Source organism: Lytechinus pictus, chromosome 14, assembly GCF_037042905.1.
Source record: "Lytechinus pictus isolate F3 Inbred chromosome 14, Lp3.0, whole genome shotgun sequence".
NCBI lineage: Eukaryota > Metazoa > Echinodermata > Echinoidea > Temnopleuroida > Toxopneustidae > Lytechinus > Lytechinus pictus.
The window spans coordinates 4541216-4554846 of record NC_087258.1 but is presented as its reverse complement, the minus strand read 5'-3'; the positions used below and the strand labels follow the sequence as shown (position 1 = coordinate 4554846).

At 34.7% G+C, this 13631-nt stretch overlaps 1 long non-coding RNA gene across 1 annotated transcript; it reads right to left on the bottom strand.

Moving 5' to 3' along the window:
- Positions 1-223: 223 nt before the first annotated feature.
- Positions 224-10517, bottom strand: LOC129276331 (uncharacterized). Its single transcript, XR_010295757.1, has 3 exons — positions 10453-10517; positions 9894-9992; positions 224-362 (listed from the first exon to the last, which is right to left on the bottom strand). It is a non-coding gene; the product is annotated as an uncharacterized LOC129276331 (long non-coding RNA).
- Positions 10518-13631: the final 3114 nt, after the last annotated feature.

The following is a 13631-nucleotide window of genomic DNA, read 5'->3' as shown; positions in this document are numbered from 1 at the left end:
CCCTAATTTCCATTGTTTTGGCAACACTTTTTTTACGATTTCATAGAACATTGTCAATATAACATTATTGAACATATCTTGAGCAGAGAACTAAAAAAGAAAGAAAAAAAAAAACCCAACCCATTCCCCCACCCACCCCCCTGTTACAAACACAAACATTTTGTTCTAAGCCTAACCATCAAAATTTATGAATATCATTATCAAGCAAACATATTAAAGTCAACCTTACCTCCTTGTGGGTTATCAAATACTTTCTTGTATAAACTTCTGAAGGATGCACTGAGGTCTTCTATATTGGGGTTTGACTCAAATAATCTGTGGTCTCCAGAGTTTGATAAGTGACTATGAGGCGGTGATGCAAACTGAAAAGAGAGATGAATTAGGAATGCATCAAATCTGACATTCAAAGGCAATTTGAAATACAAAGTACATGTAGAAATATAGATGTAGGTGACCTGAGACAATATCATTTGTCAAGATTAATTTCTCTGAGGACAATGGATTAGAATTAATACATGTACGACTGTGAAACGTGAAGGATATTATTTGAAGGTGTAGTAGGTTGAGGTGTTCTATTCTATATCATCATCATTCCATGAGAGAAAGTGAACTCGTTAAAATTCATTTGCCACATACATATGCACGAAAAAAGCTCAGGATCCACAAAATGATCAAGTTTAGATACCTGGGTGCCGTTTCATAAAGCTGTTCGTAAGTTAAGAGCGACTTTAAGAACGACTGGTGATCATTTCTTGTGGTAAACAGTAGATTCATTGGCGATGGTTTAGCGCGTAAGAAAGGATCACCAGTCGTTCTTAAAGTCGCTCTTAACTTACGAACAGCTTTATGAAACGGCCCCCAGTACATGTACTTGTATACATTTTTAATGGTAGACCAGGTGGGTGCTTCATAAAGTTGTTTGTAAGTTAAGATTGACTTTACTATTATTATTATTATTATTTTATTCGGCACTTCATCAAAAACAAAACAGCATGTACAATGCAAAATTGAGAAAAAATACAAAAATACAAATAATTTTTAGACCCTTTCTCACCCAACCAGGTAGCCTGGGTAGGGAATAGGTCAACTTAATGGCCATGGCCCACAGGCCTTCCCTCCCACACCTGATTGGGTGAAAAAAAGATCATTACATAATAGAGTTACAAAATAGAATAACATAATAGTACAAGACAGGTAGGTTGCACAAAAAAAAAGGGAACCAACTTATGTTTGACTTAACCAAAGAAAACAGGAGGAACAAATATTCGGTTAAATATAATTGAGCCAACATGATCATATGAGTCACAACATTATAATCATCCGTGTTGTACTGGGAATGACTGATGATCCTTTCTTATGCGCTAAACCATTGCCAATGAACATTTTGGTGTATAGGCTACCATTTACCACAAAAAAGGATCACCAGTCGTTTTTTAAGTTGCTCTTAACTTTATACGGACAGCTTTATGAAACGGCCACCCAGTACAACACGGATGATTATAATGTTGTGACTCATATGATCATGTTGCTCAAAACATGCTTTAATAAAACTCCTACAATTGAAAACTTGTAGTTCTAAATACGGTACACATTTCTAATTGGCTGAAAAGCAACTTGGTCGTCATTTTTCTTTTAAATTTGTATTCATAATCCAACACACCTAAATTTTCAAGATACTGACACCAATAGAAAATGAAAACGCCCTTACCCAAGAGAATTTCTAGAATTTTTTTTTGGTACTTCTTGTAAAGTGAGGATGACATTCAATTTTGAGAAAATCAGTACTGCCAATAATACAAAATTTGAATATTACACTGAAGTTTGTACAGTATGAACATGTACATGTATTTGTATTGTACGTGCCCCCCTTTTGTCTCCTTGTTTCTAGTGTTGCTGTTGCATGTCTATGGTCTATATTATGTTTGTTCCACTTTAGATGTTTGTCATTTTGCCTCCGACGAAGATTCTGCTAGGATCGAAAGCTTAGGCCCCTTTTGACTCTCTAATTTACTCCATTGGCTCTCATTTATAGATAAGCAGTTTTCAGCAGCTTTTTTCTGCCCCTAAATAATTGCAAGCTAAATACACACATGTACTAAAGCATGCTTAATTAATATTCTCTTCCAGGAACTGACCTTTAGAAGCTTTCTCCAGGATCAAATCCCCTGATTGTGTATCAAGATCAAAAGATCAATGTTCACACAAGAATGCCCTCATTTAACTTTTGATATGCTTGCAAAAAAAAAATATATTCTTTAAAAACTCCACTACCGGTTTAAGTGACAAAGATGCATAGAGGAATAGGACCCACAACAGAACCAGCATAAAAATTAAATAAATTTCAACTAGTTATTCTGTTTGCTACTTATTTTATAATTTTGCCATGATTTCACTTAAAGAAGCATGCTTGCATTGTTCAGATTTGTATGTTCACTGTTCATGTTACAATGAATCAGAGTTATCACATCCGAATTTGTTGCAATACAGAGTTACAGACTCTATCTTAAAAAATAAAAAAATAACTTTGACAGAAGAGACCCTTTGAAATCCTTCAAGTAATAATAAATTAATACTCTAAAGATCATTAATAATTTCAACTCTTGGTCACTGTCAACTTTTCCATAAAATGAAAGTTGCAAAAGATCAAAAGTAAATATCATTTTTGATGTTTCAATATCAAGATGACTTTTATATTGTTCATTTGTCACAGTAAACTTCACAGTGTCACAGTAAACTTCAAAGTAAAACCATTACTGCAAGTTTACAGAAACCCACGTGAACATAACCAAAAGAGAGAGAACAAAATCTCATCCTACATCAGAAGTACATGCTTATGGGTAATAAAAGAGGAAGTGTAATTAGACAAGTTAATCTATATTTAACAGAAATGGCTACTGTTCAGATCCCAGCAGGGATAGAGAGATTGATTGTCAGAGAAACAACCTTTACCTTTTCACACATTTCATAATGTCTCTTGATAACATGGGTTGTTCATGAATGTAATTAAAGGGGTAAATCATCTCTGATGTTATAAACATAAAGTCAAGGCTAATAAAACAAACAAAAAAAGCTTTTAAGAAAAGTTTGATGAAAATCTATCAAGAGATAACAGAGTTATAGTTTGGTTTTTAAGTTATATTTTGTGATGTCACTTTCCGGCTCCTCTACCTGCCTCTTCCAAGAAATACAAAAAAAAAAACCAGGGGTGGAGTAATCACAAATAGAAAGATCTGAAAAAAGCTGAAGAGTGTTTGAAAAAGTCTGAAATATAAAGAGCTCCCATACATTTTGTACACAGGAAAGCCACAAATAAGCTAAAAATAAGCTGAAATCAAGCAGAAAATCGAAAAAAAAAAATCTGAAATCATCTAAAAATATGAAGTCTCACACCCCTGAATAAAAATCTGGCTCTTTATCAATGCATCATCAATTCATTTATCATAAACCATAAGAAATGGCAAGTGATTGAATTTGTGATACACAGTAGTGTAGGCCTATTAAAGTGTACATGTAGTGGGAGCAGCTTGCAATTAATGTCACAAAATCTATATTTTGACAATTCCCTTGTTTGTTTGGTATTTGATGGATTTGCCCCAAATCTTCTTTGCAGAGGTGTGAGAGATCACAAATAAAAAGAACTGAAACAAAAACCCACTGAAATTGAAAGGGATCCAATACTTTTGTACAGAGAAAAGCTAAAATAAGCTGAAATTAAAAGCAAAAATATAGCTGAAATCTGCTAGAAAGCTGAACTTTCACCCTCTTGTTTTTGACATACATGTACATTTCATATCTCTTTTTTGTTTCTAATCTTTTATTTAAAACTATTTTATGTCAGGACTCAGGGTGGACAAGTTTCCCCTGTAAATTTGTCTTTGAAGAAACCCAAGTGCTTAATCACATTATGTAAACCATCAGTGAGGATTACATGAAGCTTAGGAGGATGAGCATACATAATCGTGGAAATCAGCGAGCCATTATTCAAATACCGAGATTATTTCATAAAAAGTACCAGCTGGACTTTGAGCCTGAAATATCTGAAACAGGAATGAAGCATACAATATTGGATGGTTGCACCAATGCAGGTTCTGTATGGAGCATACTAATCGAAGAAATCTTTCATGTCCATTTCGAGATTACCATTATTTTCACAGGTAGATTTAAATAATCTCAATCAAGGATCATTAATGTTTAGCCTGTACCCAGTAACTACTGTGATGTTGCAAAATCAAATTAAAATATAACTGAGAGCCACAATCATGCAGGTGCTGTATTGACAGCCCTTTTTATGAACTTTTCACATCTATTTTGAGATGATCTTTTTTTTTTATAGATCTGCAGATTCAAACCCATCTTTACCCTACTAGGTGGTTTCAAACCGCCTCGATCATAAGAATCCCCGTTAAATTACAATAACCTTTTTAGGCTAAAAAATACCCATTAATTATTCCTGCATTCACACCGTCCCGAAACATACCCTTCGAGATAAGTTCCTGAAGTTACGAGCATGCGCAGTATGGTCTGATAAGCAGGCAAGGCGCGAGATTCAAAATCACTAGCTCAGCAGCCACCCACGGCGCCCGCGCCCAACTACAAGCTGGGCTAAAAGTTCCCGTAAATTGCTTTCACATTGCCAAAATACCTGCGACCTTGGAAAAATCCCCGCAAAAGTTCTCATAATTTAATCCTACTATTTAGTGGGTATTTTCTTTCGGGGAGATTACGCATAATTTGCATTTACATTGTCAATATTACCTGGTATTTTCTGAACGGGGTAAATTTCCTGATCAGAAAATACCTGGAACTGATGAACTTTGAGGCGGTCTGAAACCACCTACTGACTAATAAACTGTGCAATTCCCATAGGCTCTGTACAGGGACAGTACAGCCAGTAGGCAACTGGCTAAACTTTTGTTTATCATGAATTCTCTCTAATGCAAAATGAAGAACAAAAGGGGGTATTACTAGTACTCCTTAGTTTTATATTCGTGAGAGTGAAGTTGGCTCAGTCCGTAAAGTGTCTGCCCATCGAACCAAAAAATGCACCTTTGAATGTCTTTGACAGATATATGGCGCTATAAAAATGCTGTGCATCATCATTCTAACTAGGAATAGGCAAGTTAAAAATATGATATACATGTATGTACAGTGTGAAATGAAATAATAATCCAAACTGCAATACCCTAGTCACACTAATGGAATGGACTCCAAACTGACCAATCATATGCCATTCAAAATAATGAAATACAGAGCTGCCAAGTAGAACAATTTTTTCGCATTAAGTACTGGAAAATGAGAATACTGATGGTTTCATGCAAAATACTGATCTCTAAAGTTTCAGTTTTATGTGTTGTCCTATAGTATTTCTTTGAAAATACTGATTTCATCACCAAAATACTGATTTTCAGCTTAAAAAATACTAAAATGTTCATGTTGGCAGCTCTGGTAATAGCTTCAGTCAAGGATTGATTTTGCCTGTGTGACTGGAGCTTACATGAAAGTTCTTTAAAATTCCCAAAATACTGGTATGGTTTAAAAGCATTTCAAACTTGGCAAAATGCAAGGAATGGTCACAATTCATAGATATTAATAATTCAGTTCAAAATAGATTGGGAAATGTATTAATTAATCAAATTTTGAGTTATTTGCCAGACTCATGAAAGTTTGTAAATAACTCGGTGATCTTCGCCACCCTTTTTGATACACCAGGAATATTGATTTTGGAATAAGTCCATGATTAAGATATAAATCACTGCAATGCGCTAAATGATTCTTTATTGGTTAATTTTAGGAAGGAAATTGTCACTCTCGTATACATCGGCAATGGAAATCGCTGTTATTTTGCCAAGATTTACGCAAAATTAAAATTTCTTCCTCCATTTAACATTAAGCAATTTTTCTTCTTAAAAATAAGACAGTTGGTCATTTTCAAACATAAGTGGACATGGGGGTGAAAATTAAAACTTGCTAGAAATCAGTAGGCTTCAATGGTTTTTGAAACTAGACATCTCAAACTATGTTTTCCCATTTCAGTTACATAAAATTATTCATTGTGTCTTGAAATACAGTGAATTTAGTGCAAGGGAAATTTAATGTTACAAAATGCTGATTTTTGCATTAAAATTCACATATTGCCTATCACAATATAACATTTGTATTAGAAGCATATTTGTTTGCAAGATACAAGCTCTGTATTGTATCTAACTCCTAAATAACAAAAAAAATTATCTGAAGTGTTTTTCTGAAAAAAGTAGATCTTTAAAGTTTTCAAAACTGGTTGTCGTGTCACTCACGTTTTAAAGACAAAAAGTTTTCTAGAGCTGTGTATTCTGAAAATTAATTTATCCCAGTACAGGAGCAAATACAGTTTTCCCATGCCATATTGTATATAAAGTAACTTGGTCCAATGTGTTAAGGTTAAGCTAAAATTAACTGTTAAAGTTGTGTCGTGTCACTAACAATGTCGTGTCACTCACGAAATGTCGTGTCACTCACGGTCTCATATTGTGTATAAAAAAGGACATCGAATAATTTTTAAAGCATTTTACGAGATAAATTCAGGGATGGAGTCAAAATGTTGTTCCTGACATCATTTAGGCCTATGTAAGGCTAATAATTTATCAATTTTCCCAACTTCACCCCTATCAATGGAAATATTGAATTTGACGTTAAGTTCATCTATTTTTTTTCCTCTCCATGGTTTCCTCAGTGTCAAAAATCCTGACAACTTTCCATTCGTGTGAAGACTCAGATCCTAATCATATGTACTGAGATAAAAGAATATACTAACATAATCAATCAACACAAAATTATGAATATATCAAGAGAAAAACCACTATACATAGTAATAAACATATTTACAGTGCATAAAGATTTGGTGATGGTTCAAGTTTGATAGTCAGGTATGACTTGAACATTCTCTGTCTCCATTTCTGAAAATGAGCAGAACGTTCACCTATCTTTTTAGGAATGTTATTTCTTTGTCTTACTAATTAAGAAGGTTTAAAGCTAGCAAGGTCAGGGATCTATTTTGAAATTTGCAGAAATAGATAAAATATTCTTATGGTAGAGAAGTGTATGAAGAGATCTCCGTGAACACCAAACATTCTTTCAAAATCAGAAAAAAACTATTTCCCTTCTGATTAATTAAAATAACCTTTTTGCCACAAAGCTAGTATTCGAGGACATGAAATAAACAATTTGTTTTGCAAGAACATCTCAGGTGAGAATATACCAAGATTTAAAAGAGCATTTTGGATATTGCTTGAAGTAGCTACATGCCTGGTTCAAAATCATTCTTTGTTCGGCCACCATTCGTACCACTAGTGATGAACTAGGGTCTGCACAGCAAACTACCGTGAGCAGGCCGATGTGGGTTCAGAGCAGATTTGCATTACACACAACAAATTGATAGAGTAAATTATGTATATGTAGGTCCCAACAAGTCCCAACCAAGACCGAATTTGTATTTGAGCAACTTTGGTGTGTTGCCGTGTTTTCATGTAGATCAATTTTTCTTGGGGGGTACCCTGGTTGGAACTGGCTGGACCTTGTGGGGAAAAAACTATGCCATATGGAATTATAGGGGGAGTATTTGATGGTTTGTGATGCTGAATTGAACTTTAGTGTATAAAAATCCAAGGGCTCATCAAATGAAAGGCTAATGACTTGTAGTTGTAGGTAATACCAACAGACTGTGCTGTGGCTTTTTGCAAGAATCAGGTACTGACTATGCGTCTTTCACCTCGTGGCTTTCCATGTATTACCCGTGGTTTGGTTTATTATCAAATATGATAATTAGCAATGAAAAGCAGCTTGCAAGATTCCTGCTGAAAATCATAGCTCTGAATTTTGGTACAGTGCCTTTGGAGGGGTCCACATGCAAGCAGTGTTCAGGAGAAAACCAATGCTTGATAATTGAACTTGATCCCTATTAAAGTTTCTCAAGTATTTGCTAATAGTCCATCTGAAGTGTGCAGCCAAGTAACTGTGGTTTGGTACAGTGTACAAAAAAAGACATTGAAGCTGCCAAGTCCTATTTGGACAATGCCTAAAATATTTAAGGAGGATAATATTGTAATCCAATATTTCAACAAAAAGGAGTCATACATGACATCATTGGCTACCAGACCATGCCAAATGATGCGAGTGACTATTGAGAATACCTTTCTTACAATGAAAAATTATTCCATCAGTTGTGGATGCTGAATTGTAAACCTGTAAACTGTCATACAGATAGAGAGAAAGGGTTAAAGTTTTGAATGAAATCAGGCCACAAAAAGAATGTTTGAGTTGATGTCAATGCCAAGACCACATAACACCTCCTTCAAGTGCCTCCTCATCCAAAGAGGACAGTGGTAGAAGCCCAAATGTGACAACAATGCGGTATGGTATAGGGAATGTGAGTTGATGGCCAAATATGACCATAAACCATGAATAAATTATTAGTATGACACATTATCACCTTTGAAGAAGGCAGTTGTTATGTAATTAAGCTTGTTTTTTTGTTTGATGGGATTTCACTCTTGTACATCATGCCAAAAATACTTTCATTGTTGAGATAAATGTTGTATTTTTGCACTTGTCGTGTCACTCACGTTTTGGATGTCGTGTCACTCACGGTATATAGGAGGGCACCATTTTCCATAGAGAAGGTTTGATTGATTCTGACTATATGTGCTAGATAGGTACACTATTTACGTACATGTATGGGTAATCACAGTACTCCTGGACAGCTACTTGGGCACGAATCCAATCATAAGTGATAATGGTCAGAAACCCATGTCCAAAATTTGTCGTGTCACTCACGCATCATTTTTCAATCATATCTACTGAACAAATTGTAGAATTCAAATCAAACTGGTAGTGGCCCATGCCAGTCCTACATTGTATATAATAGGGTAGTCATGATTGATTCATAACCTTTAAGTTTAAAGATATGAGCCCTTAACCCTCTCCGATTGTCGTGTCACTCACGTTTGAAAATGACCAGTTGTAACTAAAACTATAAATCCATGTTCAGCCAAATATATCTATCTCTCTGCAAAATCTCCCATGACCTGCCGGCAGCAATTACTCACCAGTATCATTTCTCTTGTGTTTTAGGTTTAACGAAGGCCTTCAGTTTTACTATAATAGTCTGTATTAAATATTGTAACCCGGATTGTTACATATTTGAAACTCCCTCAGTCACCATTTAGATATGGCTACTTGTGTAGCAGTGTTGTGCAGTGTTCAGGTATTAAAAGGCAAAGACCACATAATTTTCATTGAGGCCAAGACCGGCTTTGGACAACCTCAAGGAAAATTATGCGGTCTTTGCCTTTTAATAATATCCTTGGCCTTGAATGTCTTGAACTTGAAGCCATAGGCCTTGGGCCATTAGCCTTGGGTAGTCAAGCCTTGCACATGCAACACATAACTTTGTGGCCCAACTTATCTATGACATGTTTATTTGACCAAAATTTTATCATACACGTACAGTACATTTGACAAATGCGGAAGACAGCGAGTTGCTGTTGCACAAGCGTATGGAAATATTTTGCCAAAAAAAAAAGCTTGTCTGAGTAGTTGTTGCAATGCAAAGCTGCTTGATGAAACAGGTTGAACTAAAACATGCCCCAAAATTGTTCTCCTTTCTCTAAGATAGGAATATTAGAATATCGGGCCTCCGAACAAATTCTCCCCTGAAATGGCCCCAAAGGCACTGAAAATGTTAAAATGGGCGCCTGGGGATCCCATAGAGTCAAATGTAAACTGCAATAAGGTGAGACAGAATTTTGGCAAGTGAGATTTGAACAAACCTTGGAATAAAAAATAATATACTCCCAAATATTAGAAGTATCCTCTTCTCTAGCAAACTTTCCATGATTCTGCAAAGACACCATACTCACATGATTATTTGAGAATGCTGGGGTAACTATAACGCTGCCGATACTCCCACCAGAGCTCTCTAAACTCTCTTCAGGACTATAGGGTGACTGACCAGGATGCTGCAAGGGTCAAAGGTCAAAGGTCAAATGTAAAGTAAAATGCTCACATATGTTTTATAAAGAAATTAATTTTAGACATTTAAAGAAACCCCCTGATTTTGATACCAGAAAGCGGCATTACCATGGTAATGATTTAAACATTTTAAGATTTTGAAAGTGTCATTTGACAATCTGCAAGACTGGGAAGTATATCTCAGCCAAACTTTTATCAATTCTTGAATTTCTGATAAACTATGCAAAACTTAATGGCCCAAATTCACAAAGGTGGTTTTTCAAACCAAAGGTTGAATCCATGATTTATTCAGATTTCCTGTATAAATTACGCTTATTTACCGCGTATATTGAAAAATGTCCATTGCTGATGCGCGCTTTTGTCACAGTGTGCCAAATTGACGCCTGTTACCATGGTTAAATACGCTATTTTATTCACGAGTCCACTGTTTTGAATTAATGTACTAACCCTCCTCTTCTTCCTTAGACTGTCATCTTGTGGGTTGTTGTCAATTGCCCAATATGAACCCTGTAACAAAAAATAAGATAAAATAAGTTTGAATACAAAATGATAGAATGTGCACTAATCATGTACAAAACATAAAAAATATTTGCACTTTTTACAAAAGAAATAGCAAGAGGGTGACATCATTTCCCTCATTTTCATACAGACCAGGATGTAATGTACATTGTAACTGTTTAGTGAAATTACCGGTAAGCAATACTTTATAATATTATAACTTTCTTTATCATTTCACATAGATCTGATTTTGATGAAATATTCAATGTTGAGGCAAAAATGTTTGTCTTTTTTTTCTCCATTCATAACAAAAATCTAACTCCTAAACTGATTTAAATCATCAACATGAGCATTTCCATAATACCATACATGTATAGTACATAATAAACAACTGCATACAGTGTATCCAACAAGATCAGTACTACATGTTTGCGTATGCATGAAGGCTCTCTATTGTGGTTAAAATGGAATCATTTAGCAAATAGAGGGAAGTCCCTCTCTTCATATTTGAACTTCCACCCCCACAAAATTACTAATCACTTGAACTACTTAAATTGTAGAAATAACGTGAATAAATCCCTATGATTCCATGTAACATAATGTTTGGAAATAGGGATTCATAATGTACAATGTACATTGATACTACCATCATAGTAAATGTACAATTGATTGGTGGGGATTTTTTACCTGATTGCTAAGAAAGCATGAATGCTTGTAAGCAAGCAACCAGAGGACCGACGGCTTAAGGTCCCCTCCGAAGGACCTGGTTATGAGGATTAATGCCTTACCAAAGGGCACTAGCGCACCAAGTGGGAATCGAACCCGGATCACCGGAATACGAATCCCCCGCTCTACCGACTGAGCTATCGCACCTCCTCAATGTACATGTATGCCCATATATGCACTGAGTTGTATCCAATTACCTTTGGAAAATACAGTAATAATAAATGTTCTCAAAACAAGCCTTGATCTTTATTCTTTTTTAAAGAGTGATTTAGAGTTATTTTTATAATTCATTTACCAGTATACAATATTTCAACTTTTATAGATTTGACAATAAGGACCAATTTGACTAAACCATAAAATTTTAAAATGATAGTAATTCCACATGTTCAAGGAGGCATACATGTAAAACTTTTTTTTTTGGACAAAGACAAAATCTAAATACTAGTACTTCATATTTCAAATTTGTGTGTGGGTGACGTCATCACTCCTCAAATTTGCATACCAAGTTCCAGGATGTGCAATAAAAAACTTTAAAATGTCATGACTTTCTTATTTTACACCTGATTTTTATGAAATTTTCAGTGTTGTGCTTGTTGGATTTTTCTCTTTTTTCAAATTAACTTTTTGTTGGGGTAGATTTCTCCTTTTAGTGGGTTTAATGTATGAGATAGCAATGGCATGAAGAAAAAAAATGATATGGACTTTAAATTTTGACAAATGAAAACAAAACTGAAATATGATATAGTGATTGTATCTCTCCTACAGTACAGCCAAAGTCCTTTTCTCATTTATTTAATAAACTTCTTGTATTTGAAGTCGTAATTACTGAACGCACTTTTTGTTCTCTAAATGAAAACAATTTGGATATTTGCTAGAAAAAAAAGGAGAGATCCCACAGATGTGAATAGAAACCATTTTTTTTTAAAACTAAAGGTCACTTGTGTGTCGTCGTTTAGGACAGGGTAAACTCTTTTAATATGAACTGAAACCGAGTGACCTACTTTTAAAGTTTCAGCTTCAATATTTATTATCTTATCATAATATGAATCTGTGCTGCAGTAAGTACATGTACATGTATGTACAGTATGCCCAAGTTATGTAAAATGCATGGAAGAAAATCAAACATGCTCTACATGCATGCATGGTAGTTTATATGAAATCATTTGTGCCAGATTAAACAGACTTGTAGTTGTAGGACAGTTCAATTTAATTCAATTCAATTTTATATTATATTAAAGACAAAACATTCTGGAGATCAACAAAGTTTACAGAACACACAATTAAAAGCCTACATTCAGACACAGAATTTCAGGTACAGTAAATTTTGAAGGCCCCACCAGGCCCCAATACATTTTGTTGTTGTTGTGATAACTGTGATATTTATTGTGGAGTGGGGGTTGTTGACATATATTCTTTTTCTCTTCCTCCCATCATCCCCTTTCTTCCTTTCATTCTTTTTCTGTCTGCTATTATTATCATTCAATTTGTAAATTGCATGTCTTTTATGTAGACTACCACTTCCGGTACAAAGTGCAAGGTAAATAGACACTTGTTCAAGAAAAATAAAAGATGCAGTGGTTATAGAATTCTAAGAATTCAACAAAACTTTTAGATTGCACCAATTAAAGCCTGTATTGTTGATTTTCAGTAATTTCAGTTTCGATTCATTGTCAGATGTGTTCAAAATATATGACATACATGGATATACATGTACATGTATATATGCATACATAGTCTGTGGGTAAAATTTACAATATACAGATGTTTGAATTGAAAATAAAAATGATGGTTTACTCAAAATCCTCATTTTAAGAAATACATGTAAAGTAGGCCTACTTTGGGACCAAATGCATGAATGTACGAGCTGAATTAAAATTTCTACAAGGATACACTTTTAAGTAAAAAAAAAAAGTTTGGAGTGTTAAAAATGATAGTCAATCTAAGATAAATACAATTCTACAATATTGTAACTTTAATTTTTAAGTTTTAGACAGGCTTTAAAATGAGCCCATAGACAAGGAGGCGGAGCCTTGGGAATAAAAGAGTGGGTATTCCTATCAAAGTATCAATGAATACAAAACTCCTCCTTTCATCAATATTAGCATGTGGTATTGTGGTAAAAGGAAAAAAAGTTGAAATGAACATTGTGTAAACTACCGGTATATAAAAACCCAACACTTACACAAATTAGTTTCACACACCTACACGTACATTAGGCTAATACAACCCCAAAACCATTCATAAATCATCACGCCTACATACGTACGTACGTACGTGTACACAAAATGCACAGTGCAAGTCAAGGCTGTGCATGTAAAATGCTATTCTTGATGGTAGGCCTACATGTACATACATGTATGTACATTGTACTTGTAGTCAGATACTTTTCAAACATTTCTCAA